The sequence below is a fragment of the Procambarus clarkii genome, chromosome 16 (assembly GCF_040958095.1).
Source record: "Procambarus clarkii isolate CNS0578487 chromosome 16, FALCON_Pclarkii_2.0, whole genome shotgun sequence".
Classification (NCBI taxonomy): domain Eukaryota; kingdom Metazoa; phylum Arthropoda; class Malacostraca; order Decapoda; family Cambaridae; genus Procambarus; species Procambarus clarkii.
The window spans coordinates 2633585-2648343 of NC_091165.1; the positions used below are offsets into that span (position 1 = coordinate 2633585).

The 14759-nt window shown below is 44.0% G+C and overlaps 1 protein-coding gene across 1 annotated transcript in view; it reads right to left on the reverse strand.

The window, feature by feature from the left end:
* Positions 1-11511, reverse strand: part of LOC123753494 (cytochrome P450 9e2) — a 73123-nt gene extending 61612 nt beyond the window's left edge. Inside the window, exon 1 of the mRNA XM_069325234.1 lies at positions 11354-11511. The gene's annotated coding sequence lies outside the window, so the exon portion shown is untranslated. The remainder of the gene's footprint in view (positions 1-11353) is intronic.
* Between the last annotated feature and the right edge of the window lie 3248 nt (positions 11512-14759).

A 14759-nucleotide genomic window follows, 5' to 3' on the forward strand; every position in this document is an offset into this window, starting at 1 on the left:
GCCCAATTTTCGTGAAATTTGGGGCCGATGAGGTACGGAAGTACCAGTAAAATAGACTCAGAGACAGTGGGCACCCATGAGGCAGCTGGCAGAGCCTCATGGTGTAACAGGTGGTTCGAATAACCTGTTTAGTGTTGATGTACAATTGGTGGAATCAGGGCAGTGTAAGTGAGGTGTCATTACAGGCCCCTGTTGGACTTGGTATTCCACCGTGTTGGGTCCGCCAAGTGGTGACGCCGCCGGCCATTGTCACCCGAGTGTACGAGCGAGCATGCTGAGGATGGGGTGTAAAGTGATCTCCCATCCACGTGTGTATGTTGGTGAGGCGCCCCAGGCCGCCCGCGAGGCCACTCCAGGCACCCGCGGTCACCCGCGCTGCCCACCTTGGCCAGCAGCCGGGGGGGGGGAAGGCCACCCACCCAGGTCCCCTGCGCAGCCAAACCCCCACCCCCACTCTCGCGCACCAGCTGAGCCGGGTGGGGTGCTATGACGTTATGCGCTACCCGTGGCCACCCCTTAGGGCCACGTGGTTAGGCCACCTTCCCTGGACATTCGAGGGCCACACCTCGCGCGAGGAGTGAGCTAGGTGTTTACAGCCAGAGAAGTAGTGACCAGGGAAAGGATTGTGGAAAATACCCGGGAGCCGTGAGTACCATAAAAGTGTTACAAGTGAGGGAAGCAGCTGAGTGACAGCTGTCAGTGGCACGTCCAGATCACTGGTAGGGCGGTACCTGGAGATGGATGTTGTACACGGGATCACACTGTAGATAAATTATTATAAGTATATAAGTGTGTAGACTGACTCGAGTATGTAACCGGTCAGTGTAGAGATTTACCATATAAATGATCCAGTTGTCGATTCTATATAATCGGTCAAACTGGATTAGTGCGATGGAGTACCAGCATGTAAAATTATAATCATTATGTTGCAGGGATGTCAGTGGGTACCCTGAGGTCTGTGTAGTTAGAGATACATTTACCTGGTGATATAATTTTCATTGATTATGTGAATGCCATTTCTATGTGTTCATTTGCATGTTTTATGTACTGTGTTGTGTGGTGAGTCAGTAGATGTGATTGCTGACTGATTGCCTAATGATGTCATTAGCATGTGGGGTATGCTGGCGGCATCATTATGTTGCAGGGTTGTGCAGTGTTGTTATCAGTTTATACGATATTATTGCCCTGGGAGCTGTGTTGAGGGTTTAAGGGACCTCTAGGATTATTCACAGTACTTAATGAGAGCAGGCAGTTGATTGGTTAATTGCCTTGCTGAGGTAAGAGTGTGCTCCCAGTAGTCCTTTGCAAGATAAGGGGGGCAGTAATATTGGTATACTCTTGTTGTTGCACAACCGTGTGTCATTATTGTGTGGGCACAGTAATTAACGAGTTGCAGTAGCCGCAACCGTATGTGGGCAGTGCATTTGTGTTGTTGCATGCCATTGTAGTGTGACCTATGTAACACTGGGGTTACTTTGTTTCTTTAAGTTGTGTTGAGGACTTAAGGATCCAGTGAGTTAATTAGATAAGGGGTAATTAACTGGATAAGGGGTGCACACTTTTTGTTGAGTGAGTGAGGGCTGTTATGGGAGAACAGTGTTGAGCTCGAGTGAGATACTTCTTGGGTGCAATTAATTGTCCGTGTGACAACTAATTGACCACTCTAGCTAATTATGTAATTAGCCTTCTCATCATGAATTCACATAGTGGGAGAGGATCCGTCAGAGTCTGTCAGTATTTGTGTTAACGGAATTTGCTCGGGACTAATTACCTTTCGGGGGTATAGCAATTAGTGACTCATGATAATTAGTGGAGTAATTAACATCTGGAGTCTTGAGGACTCAGATGACTCGGTAAAGCGAGGTCATGGAGCTAGCATAAATCGTTATATTAATCATATCCTGTTTGAGGACAGTGGATTAATTGCACTCATGTTAATTAGGGGTAATTAACTCCTTTCCCGTGAATTCACAGTGTTTGATGAGACCTGCTTAGGCAGTGTGGAGTGAGACGTATTTATGGATGATTAATTATCGGTCCTGGTGACAGTTAATTAATTGCTCGGAGTTAATTAGGGTAATTAACACTCACTAGTAATTTTTGACACCGACTGTTGAGAAGCTACGAAGTTAGGGTAGGCTTAGTTAACGTAACTCAATGGGGATGTAATTAGTGGTCCGTTTGACCTTAATTAAGAATTACTCACTGAATACTTGCTAGGAGTCAAGTGTGATGTAATATAAGAGTTTGAGTTATTGTTAACAGAGATGACTTGTATTGAGAGAAACAAGTGTTGATGATTACCGTAGAGTACCATCATGTTGTTGTCTAGTGTGAGACAATTGTTTGTGATTACCATAGTACTTTGTTCCTGACTGCTGCGATCAGTCAATTAACGTAATTAATCACATAATCAATGTAGTAATTGATTAAGGCAATTTCTTTTGGTTGTCGTCTGGTGACGAGAGTAGAGTAATTTAGGGATTTGTGGAGCTGTGTCCCAGAATGCCGCCTTGCCTGACTTTGTTTACTGTTTACAGTGCAACTTCTTGTAGGGAGTTGCAAAGAGTGTTCACACTGGGTTGTGATAGGGGGAGTCACTGTTGGACTACCCGCCTAGTTACGGGGGTCACTCCTGTTTGGAAGGAGGACCCTTAAGCTTGTGATTAGAGTGAGCTGTCAGGGAAGCCGTGACACTATTGATTGCATGCTTGTGTCTTCAGTGGGCATCATTGTTCAGTTAGTTCACTTGTCAGCCCGAAGTGTCAGCAGGATGGAGCCTGCTGTCATTTCTCGAGGGGCTGTTGAATAGCTGTGTTGCAATTGCCACTGGATGGACAATAACGTAACCACTCGCTGTGGTGTAACTTAGTCTGATATTTTTTTTTAGATTTGCAATATTGCGTCATCAGTGGGCACACCTGTGTTCAGGTTAGTTCAGTATGCAGCCTCACAGCAAGGGTTGCTATTTAGCTGTTTGTTATCGTGCCACTGGATGGACATTAACGTAACGTAAACTCGGTAATGTAGTAGTTAGTCTCTTGTTATTAATAAATTGTTATGTTATAGAAAACGGTCTTTGATGTCAACCCTTCAACCATCCTTTTCCACTCATGTTTCTGCATATTACGATTAAATGTTGATGTGATCTTGATATGACGGCTGTTCTTGGGAATTCGAATTCCAATTCATAGCGCCACATCAAATATAAATATTTGATTGTGAGAACCCGTCGGTTACCCTTTATTAGTTTTAATGTCCTGTTTAACTAGGAGGAGCCAGCGGCCTATTGTGGACAGGTTTTCACCCTTGGTGGTGGAAGCCTGCCGGTTTGCTCCCGCTTTTCCTTTTTCTATTGGACTCATGCTTAACTGCCGTGAGCAGACTTTAAACTTGTAGTCCGCTTCCTAAGGGAGGTAGGCGTAGAAAAAAATCTCACAGGGTCTTCTGTCGTTTGGTGGGAGTTATACATGACTACAACTATAATTTTCTGTCCTCCAATTGCTATGGTACCTGTTTTGTAGTCACTGAAATCCTCACAACTCTGAATAACCATCTCTTCAAAATTCCAGCCTTTTCTTATCAGCAGAGCTGTGTGATTTTTTTTTTTTTTGGGGGGAGGGGGATTTTGTTTTTAGTTAGTAGCTAGTAAAAGTTGGTTCTCATTTGAGAGGCGTGCGAAAAGAGCAAAACTCAACCCCCCGCAATCAAAACCAGGTGAATACACACACACACACACACACACAAAGGAAGCAGCCCGTAACAACGGCTCTATTTATTGCTAGGTAACAAGGGCCTCAGGTTGAAAGAAACTCTGCCCCATCTGTTTCTGCCGGCGGCTGGGATCGAACTCGGAAACTGGGATTACGAGTCCCAAGCGCTGTACAGTGTGTTACTGCTACTGTTAACCGCTAGTGTGTTACTGCTACTGTTAACCGCTAGTGTGTTATTGCTACAGTCACCCGTTAGCGTGATACTGCTATTGTCGCCCGTTAGTGAGTTACTGCAGCTGTCACTCGGTTGTGTGTTATTTTACTCTCACCCGCTAGTGTGCTACTGCTACTGTCACCTGCCATAGTGTTATTGTTACTGTCACCCGCTAGTATGTTACTCCTACTGTCACTTGTTAATGTTATTGATACTTAAACCCACCAGTGTGTCACTGCTACTAATAACCGCTAGTGTTTTACAGCTACGGTCACACGATAGTGTGTTACTGCTATTGTCACCCGCTTGTGAGTTTCTGCTACAATCATCCATTAGAGTAATACTTCTATTGTCACCCACTACTGTGTTACTGCTACTGTCACCCACTAGTGTGTTATTGTTACTGTCACATGTTATAGTGTTACTGCTACTGTCACCCACTAGTGTGTTATTGTTACTGTCACATGTTATAGTGTTACTGCTACTGTAACCCAGTAGTGTTTTACTGCTAATGTCACCTGTTAGTGTTTTATTGCTTCTAACGCTCACTGGGATGTTATTGCTACTCTCAGTATGTTAGTATAGTATGTATGGTGTTAATACTGTATGTTATGTATGTTACTGTAAGTTACTAGTATGTTACTAGTAACATACTACTAATACTGTATGTTAGTTTGACACTAATACTGTAAAATGCTATTGTGTTTTCCTGCCACTGTTACATGATATAATATTACTCTGCTACTGTCACCCGCCAGTGTGTTTATGTTACCGTTACCCACGAGTGTTTTTACTGCTACTGTCACACGCTTGTGTGTTACTGCTTCTGTCACCTGCTAGTGGGTTACTGCTTCTGTCAACTGCCAATGTCTTACTGCTTCTGTCAACTGCCAATGTCTTACTGCTTCTGTCAACTGCCAATGTGCTACTGCTACTGTCAACTGCCAATGTGTTACTGCTACTGTTACTTCCTAGTGTGTTATTGATAATCAAACCCAGTAGTGTGTTACTGCTACTGTTAACCGCAGTATGTTACTGTTACTGTCACATGGTAGTGAGGTACTGTTACTGTCACCGACAAGAAAGTTACTGCTACTATCACATGCAATTGTGTTACTGCTACTGTCACCTGCTAGTGTGTTCCTGATACTGTCACCCACTAAAGTGTTAATGCTATTGTCACCCGCTATAGTGCTTTACTGATAATGTCACCTGCCTGTATGTTACTGCTACTGTCATTTGCTAGTGTAATATTGATACTCAAACCCACTAGTATGTTACTGCTACTGTCACCCGCAAGTGTGATACTGATATTCTTACCTGAAGTGTGTTGCTGCTACTGTCACCCGGTAGCATCTTACTGCTACTGTCACATGCTAGTGTTATTGTTATTCACTCCCACTAATGTGTTACTGCTACTGATACCCGCTAAGGTGTTAGTGCTACTGTCATGTGCAAGCGTGTCTCGGCTACTTTCAACTAGTAGTATTTTATTGCTACTGTCACATGCTAGTTTGTTACTGCTATGGGCACCAGCTAGTATGTCATTGCTACTATTACATGCTAGTGTGTTACTGTTATGTCACCCGATACTGCTACTATTACCTGCTAGTGAGTTCCTGCTACTGTCCCTTGCTAGTGGGTTACTGTTACTCTCACTACTACTAAGTATGTTACTGCTACTGTCACCTGATTATGAGTTACTGCTCCTGTCACCCGGTAGTGTTACCTGTCACACCACTAGTGAGGTACTGCTACTGTTACCCACTTGTATGTTACTAATACTCTCAAATGTTATAGTATGTTACTGCTACTGTCACATGCTATAGTTTTACAGCTACTGACACCCGCAAGTGCGTTACTGCTACTGTCACATTCAATAGTGTTATTGTCACCCACTAGTGTGTTACTGTTACTCTCACCTACTTGTGTGTTGTTGCTACGGTCAACCGCTAGTGTGCTACTCACAAGTATGTTACTGCTACTCTCACCTATTAATATGTTACTGCTACTGTCACTCACTAGTTGTTACTGCTTCCCTCACCCGCCAGTGTGTTTCTGTTACCCACTAGTTTGTTACTTTTACCCACTAGTGTGTTACTGTTACCCACTAGTGTGTTACTGTTACCCACTAGTGTGTTACTGTTACCCACTAGTGTGTTACTGTTACCCACTAGTGTGTTACTGTTACCCACTAGTGTGTTACTGTTACCCACTAGTGTGTTACTGTTACCCACTAGTGTGTTACTGCTACTCTCAACTAATAGTATGTTACTGCTACTGTCACATGCTAGTGTGTTAATGCTACAATCACCAACTAGCGTGTTACTGCTATTGTTACCAGCAAGTATGTTACTGCTAAGGTTACCAGGTAGTGTGTTAATGATATTGTCACATGCTAGTGTGTTACTGCTACTGGCACACTCTAGTGTGTTACTGTTACTGCTAAACGAAAGTGTGTTACTGCTACAGTCACAACTGGAGTAAAATACATTAACTGTGGGAAGTGTGCTCATACGCTGGTGTGCTTCACGAAGCGTAGATAGAGAAGCAAGTTCTTATCGTCATGTTGACGAACACACCAGAGGTCACCCCCTTAATCTAAACACTTTAGCACTAGATATGGTCGAAGGTGCAGGATCAATCCGGTTTGAAGCAAATGTAATTCAATCAAAATCAGTATGAGTTTATCTCATAAATATGGAAAAATAAATTAGTTATTGATAATGAATGATTTAAAATATTTATGGCACCTCCTGTAGAAATTACAATTTTTTTTAGTTAGTAACACGATGAGGGGTAGTGGAAAGATTAAAAGGGGTTATCTTGAGGTTATCTTGAGATGATTTCGGGGCTTTAGTGACCCCGCGGCCCGGTCCTCGACCAGGCCTCCACCCCCAGGAAGCAGCCCGTGACAGCTGAATAACACCCAGGTACCTATTTTACTGCTAGGTACCAGGGGCATAGGGTGAAAGAAACTCTGCCCATTGTTTCTCTCCGGCGCCCGGGAGGAAAAGTGTTGGGGGACTGGGATTTGGTGAGGGTGAGAGGGGAAGAAGAGGCGGGGGAAAGGGACAGGGAGAAGAGGACCAGTAATGGTTCGAGGAAGGGGCTGGGAATGGGTACAAGTAAGGGATGGGAAGGGAGGTGAAAGGGGCAGGAGAAGGAGCAAGGGGGAAGTGGCGAGGTAAGGTGTGGGGATACGGGGCTAAGGAAATGGGTAAGGTAAGAGGTTATGGAAGGGGCAGGGGAAGGACGGGGAAAAGGATAAGGGAACAGGCAGAGGAAGGGATGGGGAAACGGGCAAGGGGAAAGAGCAGGTTTACCCCCCAAACACAAAACTCTGTTGCAACTTTCACTAATGTTTCCAGAGCGTTGTACGACTGAAAACTTTTAAATTGGGTTCAACAGGCATATGAACAAAGTGTAATCCGTGATTGGTAAATGTATTTACATATTTTATTTGGTAAATGATAGATTTTCTAATACTATTTTCTCCCTTGTATTAAAAAAAAAAATATGTTCAAATATGAAATTTATGAACATATGAAATATAAATTACAAATTTTGTGAGATAGCTGTACGAAATATTTTTTAAACATTTAGTTACTTTGAGATCGGATTAATTTTTTTTGTGATTTCACTAATATTGGCTTATATAACACTATATGCTCTCCTACATAGTGCGAATATATTTATCAAGTAAAAATATTATATTTATATGTTATTCATTAACATCTATTAATATTCATTGTTAATGTTGTGTCACAGTTGCATGACAAATGTGCAAATTTTGGCATTTCCCTATATACAAAATAATATTTTCATGTTGACAGTTTATTAACATAAATTGCCAGTGTTGTTTCATAGTTGTATGAAGTACACACACACAACATTTAATCTAACATTTTATTGGAATATAAAAATAAGATGCATCAGAATACCTTCTTATCATATAGAGCTGTGTTATGGTAGTCATATACAGCTGTGTTATGGTGGTCATATACAGCTGTGTTATGGTAGTCATATACAGCTGTGTTATGGAGGTCATATACAGCTGTGTTATGGTGGTCATATACAGCTGTGTTAAAGTGGTCATATACAGCTGTGTTAAAGTGGTCATATACAGCTGTGTTATGGTAGTCATATACAGCTGTGTTATGGAGGTCATATACAGCTGTGTTATGGTGGTCATATACAGCTGTGTTAAAGTGGTCATATACAGCTGTGTTAAGGTGGTCATATACAGCTGTGTTATGGTGGTCATATACAGCTGTGTTATGGTGGTCATATACAGCTGTGTTAAAGTGGTCATATACAGCTGTGTTAAGGTGGTCATATACAGCTGTGTTAAAGTGGTCATATACAGCTGTGTTAAGGTGGTCATATACAGCTGTGTTATGGTGGTCATATACAGCTGTGTTATGGTGGTCATATACAGCTGTGTTAAGGTGGTCATATACAGCTGTGTTATGGTGGTCATATACAGCTGTGTTAAAGTGGTCATATACAGCTGTGTTAAGGTGGTCATATACAGCTGTGTTATGGTGGTCATATACAGCTGTGTTATGGTGGTCATATACAGCTGTGTTAAAGTGGTCATATACAGCTGTGTTAAGGTGGTCATATACAGCTGTGTTAAAGTGGTCATATACAGCTGTGTTAAGGTGGTCATATACAGCTGTGTTATGGTGGTCATATACAGCTGTGTTATGGTGGTCATATACAGCTGTGTTAAGGTGGTCATATACAGCTGTGTTATGGTGGTCATATACAGCTGTGTTAAAGTGGTCATATACAGCTGTGTTAAGGTGGTCATATACAGCTGTGTTATGGTGGTCATATACAGCTGTGTTATGGTGGTCATATACAGCTGTGTTATGATGGGTATTGCATATACAGCTGTGTTATGGTGGTCATATACAGCTGTGTTAAGGTGGTCATATACAGCTGTGTTAAAGTGGTCATATACAGCTGTGTTAAAGTGGTCATATACAGCTGTGTTAAGGTGGTCATATACAGCTGTGTTATGTTGGTCATATACAGCTGTGTTAAGGTGGTCATATACAGCTGTGTTATGGTGGTCATATACAGCTGTGTTAAGGTGGTCATATACAGCTGTGTTATGGTGGTCATATACAGCTGTGTTAAGGTGGTCATATACAGCTGTGTTAAGGTGGTCATATACAGCTGTGTTATGGTGGTCATATACAGCTGTGTTAAAGTGGTCATATACAGCTGTGTCAAGGTGGTCATATACAGCTGTGTTATGGTGGTCATATACAGCTGTGTTCTGGTGGTCATATACAGCTGTTTTATGGTGGTCATATACAGCTGTGTTATGGTGGTCATATACAGCTGTGTTATGATGGGTATTGCATATACAGCTGTGTTATGGTGGTCATATACAGCTGTGTTAAGGTGGTCCATATACAGCTGTGCTATACTCCCCCATCATGACCTCCCTCATATCCCTCCCTACAATCTCTACCTCAAACCACCACCACCTCTATATAACATTTCTGCCCCAAATCACCACCATTTCTGCCTCCACCCACCATCTTCACCATCGCCACCACTACCATCTCCTCCACCCACCACCAATACCAACAACATCATGCACACAGGGGTAGGGGGGGGGGGGAATGTGACGGGAAAGGAGCGAGGGTGGAAGGGGCACTGAGAAGAGTCTGGGGAATAGGCTACTGAAACTGCGGGGAAAGGGGCTGCGGAAAAGTCGTGGGGTGAATGGCAAGGGAAAGGGACGGGGAAAGGGGCTAAAGAAAGGGGTTGTGGAAGGGGAGAGGGAATCGTTGTGGTAGAGTTGGGGGTTAAGGGCTATGGTGAGGGGAGGGGAAAGGTGCAGAGGGAAAGGGCGGAGGGAAGGGGGGGGGGAAGAGCTAGGGGAATGGGCGGGGGGTGGGGTGACAGTGGCAATGGGAAGGGGATGGGTGACAGGGCCATGTGAAGTGGCTTGGTGAAAGGAGAAATGGGAATTTTCAAGGGGTGGGGGGAAGGTGTGGTGTAAGGTGTTGGGGAAGAGGTTGCTGAAGGGGCAGGGGAAGGGGGGCGGTGTAGGGATTGGGAAGTAATTGAAGAATAGGCTAGGGTAAGGGACTGGGCAAGAGGATAGGGACTCACGTATAACTGACGTCCTTCATCCTTTATTTAACCTACTTCGTCCCTGAATGTCACCTCTGACACACACAGGAACTTTACGTTCATATACAACAATTTAATATTTGACTTTCACCCAGTAAGCCCTTCTCTGCCACACACCAAGCACCCACTCTCACTCAATCACTCCTTCCCTCAGTTATTGGTCTCATCATTTAGTATTGATTATCCAACCCGTCCTCTTAAAATTAAGTCGCCTTTCCCTCGTATGCACGCTTTGCCAAAAATTGACGTAATTTGAAATGAAATCGGCTCATGAAAGTGATGTACTGTCCCGTTTTCTGTTTTGAGTTCTCCGGTTTACTTGGTTAGGTTAGGAGAGGAAACATTCAATTAGCGGTTTTCATGACGTTTCGAAACCTTAAGAGAACTTCCTGCCCTCCTAACCTACCACAGGACCCTTACCATGCTGTTTTGGAAAAAAAAATCCAACAATTATTTTCAATTGTTTTTCATTTTCATATTATGTCCATTTTCGGTCATACAGGCAAACGGCCAAATTCAGACGTAATTTGAAAGAGGACAAATAAACCATTATTCCTTGACTTTTAGCCGTTAGTCCATAAAACTAATAATTCATTGTGTCGGGGAGAGGTAGCCAGGGTATATAAACATGTCAAACATTTCTAGATCCCACCCAAGGTCAAATGACTGACCCATCATAGTATGCAACCCCCGCAACAACCTGCCAAACTCTTAGGTACATATTTACTGTTATGTCAACAGGATCATTAAGTGATAGGAAATGTGCCCAACCGGCCGACCGGCTCCGGACCGGGAGCCGATCGGCCGAGCGGACAGCACGCTGGACTTGTGATCCTGTGGTCCTGGGATCGATCCCAGGCGCCGGCGAGAAACATTGAGCAGAGTTTCTTTCACCCTATGCCCCTGTTACCTAGCAGTAAAATAGGTACCTGGGTGTTAGTCAGCTGTCACGGGCTGCTTCCTGGGGGTGGAGGCCTGGTCGAGGACCGGGCCGCGGGGACACTAAAGCCCCGAAATCATCTCAAGTTAACCTCAAGATAACCGTGTCTCTCCCGCACGAGATACGAACCCGAAATTCACGACTGTGAGTCTAGCGAATCCGACTCTAGAGAACCAAGGTTCTCATGAAACTCAAAACTATGTTTTATATTGCCTGTTGATCGCCAATAGTCACACCAATTTCCCTTTGAGATTAAAGCTAGTCTCGTAGACAGCATCACAAGTCTTTCACGCACTCCAGTAATCCCTACTAAGTCAATTTTACCTTGTAAAGTGCAACCACAAGTTCGACAACTGCGCGTGCGTCCACTCTCAGCCAGGGCTCTTCACCAACTGATAATTAATGCATTCCTTCCTCATGCACCACATTTACTGTACGTGTCTCCGTGTGCACTTCTGCACGGCGCATATTAGTCTCTATATACTCTAAAAAGTATGTCGTCTGTCGATGTATAAGTATGTTGTATGCCGTATAAAAGAGAGGCGTCTGGAACACATTCTGACACACACAGATATACAAATATGCATGCTAAGGACATAATTCATGTGTCAATGTAAATCTTGGCACGTGACAGCTAACAGTCTTGGGAAATATCAAGGACGTTGAGGAAGAACTGGCGGCTAGAGTGCCAGTCACGATGTTGCAGCAGTATTGCTCATACTAGGGTGCGGCCCACTGTGGGGTGGGTGGGGGGGGGGGGAGGGCAGGGAGGGTTGTTGCTGTGAGAGTAAGTGACGAGGCTCGTGATCTTGTTGTTGTCGGTATGTGGCTGCCGGTATAGTTTTGGGACGAGGGATGTGTCCGGTGGTGTTGCTGGAGAGGAGATACAGCCTGGTGGAGTATTTGTGAAAGTGTTTGACGTGGCAACTGGTGTTGTTGTTGGACTGGGGTGTAGTTGGTAGGGTTGTAGAGGGAGAGAGATGTTGCTGGTGGTGTTGCTGTGGGATGGAGATATATGCCTCTTGGTGTTGCTATCGGATGGAGATATATTACTGGTGGTGGTGCTGTTGGAAGATGAAATCTGGATGGTGGTGTTTCTGTGGGATGGAGATATATGTCAGGTGTTGTTTCTGTGGGATGGAGATATGTCTAGTGGTGTTGCTGTGGGATAGAAATATCTGCTGGTGGTGTCGTGGTGGGATGGAAATATATGCTGGTGGTGTTGCTGTGGGATGGAGATATATGGTTGGTGGTGTTGCTGTGTGATGGAGATATATGGTTGGTGGTGTTGCTGTGTGATGGAGATATACGTCCATTTTCGGTCATACAGGCAAACGGCCAAATTCAGACGTAATTTGAAAGAGGACAAATAAACCATTATTCCTTGACTTTTAGCCGTTAGTCCATAAAACTAATAATTCATTGTGTCGGGGAGAGGTAGCCAGGGTATATAAACATGTCAAACATTTCTAGATCCCACCCAAGGTCAAATGACTGACCCATCATAGTATGCAACCCCCGCAACAACCTGCCAAACTCTTAGGTACATATTTACTGTTATGTCAACAGGATCATTAAGTGATAGGAAATGTGCCCAACCGGCCGACCGGCTCCGGACCGGGAGCCGATCGGCCGAGCGGACAGCACGCTGGACTTGTGATCCTGTGGTCCTGGGATCGATCCCAGGCGCCGGCGAGAAACATTGAGCAGAGTTTCTTTCACCCTATGCCCCTGTTACCTAGCAGTAAAATAGGTACCTGGGTGTTAGTCAGCTGTCACGGGCTGCTTCCTGGGGGTGGAGGCCTGGTCGAGGACCGGGCCGCGGGGACACTAAAGCCCCGAAATCATCTCAAGTTAACCTCAAGATAACCGTGTCTCTCCCGCACGAGATACGAACCCGAAATTCACGACTGTGAGTCTAGCGAATCCGACTCTAGAGAACCAAGGTTCTCATGAAACTCAAAACTATGTTTTATATTGCCTGTTGATCGCCAATAGTCACACCAATTTCCCTTTGAGATTAAAGCTAGTCTCGTAGACAGCATCACAAGTCTTTCACGCACTCCAGTAATCCCTACTAAGTCAATTTTACCTTGTAAAGTGCAACCACAAGTTCGACAACTGCGCGTGCGTCCACTCTCAGCCAGGGCTCTTCACCAACTGATAATTAATGCATTCCTTCCTCATGCACCACATTTACTGTACGTGTCTCCGTGTGCACTTCTGCACGGCGCATATTAGTCTCTATATACTCTAAAAAGTATGTCGTCTGTCGATGTATAAGTATGTTGTATGCCGTATAAAAGAGAGGCGTCTGGAACACATTCTGACACACACAGATATACAAATATGCATGCTAAGGACATAATTCATGTGTCAATGTAAATCTTGGCACGTGACAGCTAACAGTCTTGGGAAATATCAAGGACGTTGAGGAAGAACTGGCGGCTAGAGTGCCAGTCACGATGTTGCAGCAGTATTGCTCATACTAGGGTGCGGCCCACTGTGGGGTGGGTGGGGGGGGGGGGTTGGCAGGGAGGGTTGTTGCTGTGAGAGTAAGTGACGAGGCTCGTGATCTTGTTGTTGTCGGTATGTGGCTGCCGGTATAGTTTTGGGACGAGGGATGTGTCCGGTGGTGTTGCTGGAGAGGAGATACAGCCTGGTGGAGTATTTGTGAAAGTGTTTGACGTGGCAACTGGTGTTGTTGTTGGACTGGGGTGTAGTTGGTAGGGTTGTAGAGGGAGAGAGATGTTGCTGGTGGTGTTGCTGTGGGATGGAGATATATGCCTCTTGGTGTTGCTATCGGATGGAGATATATTACTGGTGGTGGTGCTGTTGGAAGATGAAATCTGGATGGTGGTGTTTCTGTGGGATGGAGATATATGTCAGGTGTTGTTTCTGTGGGATGGAGATATGTCTAGTGGTGTTGCTGTGGGATAGAAATATCTGCTGGTGGTGTCGTGGTGGGATGGAAATATATGCTGGTGGTGTTGCTGTGGGATGGAGATATATGGTTGGTGGTGTTGCAGTGTGATGGAGATATATGGTTGGTGGTGTTGCTGTGTGATGGAGATATATGGCTGGTTGTGTTGCTGTGTGATGGAGATATATGGCTGGTTGTGTTGCTGTGGGATGGAGATATATGGCTGGTTGTTGAATTGTTATATAAAAAATATACAGTCTATTATATACCTGTTCAAGAGTAAAGTAGAGGTTGGAGGAAGTCCATTTTCTGAGAATATATTCATTAGGAGTGTGTTAAGTAATTCACGGTGTCGAATGTTAGTTCTTAGACCTGGCTCTATACATTGTTTCATATATCTTCGCTAATGATAGTCCAGTTTTTGGTAATTTTTATATAATCCTATTTAAGATGTAGTAAGAAAGGAGTAGAGCTACTGAGTTCCACCTTTTGTCCACCGAATACTATTATTAGCCCAATTTCCCTGAAATTTAAAAAAAAATTCAGACGTGGTATGAAATTAAATAATAGTTACCGAGGTCTGGCTCTTGTCCCCTGCCTTTGTTTACAAAATCAATTTCCTCCAGATTTAAAACATAGTTACCTATGTCTTAGTAAAATAGAACAAGCAGTTACCATGCTCCAACTTTTGTCCACCACCTTAGTTCACTCATGTAATTTCGCAATTAATAGTTCAATTTCCTCGGGATGTTTAATATATTTATCCACAATGCAGTTAAATGAAACAATTCAGTTACCAAACTCCAG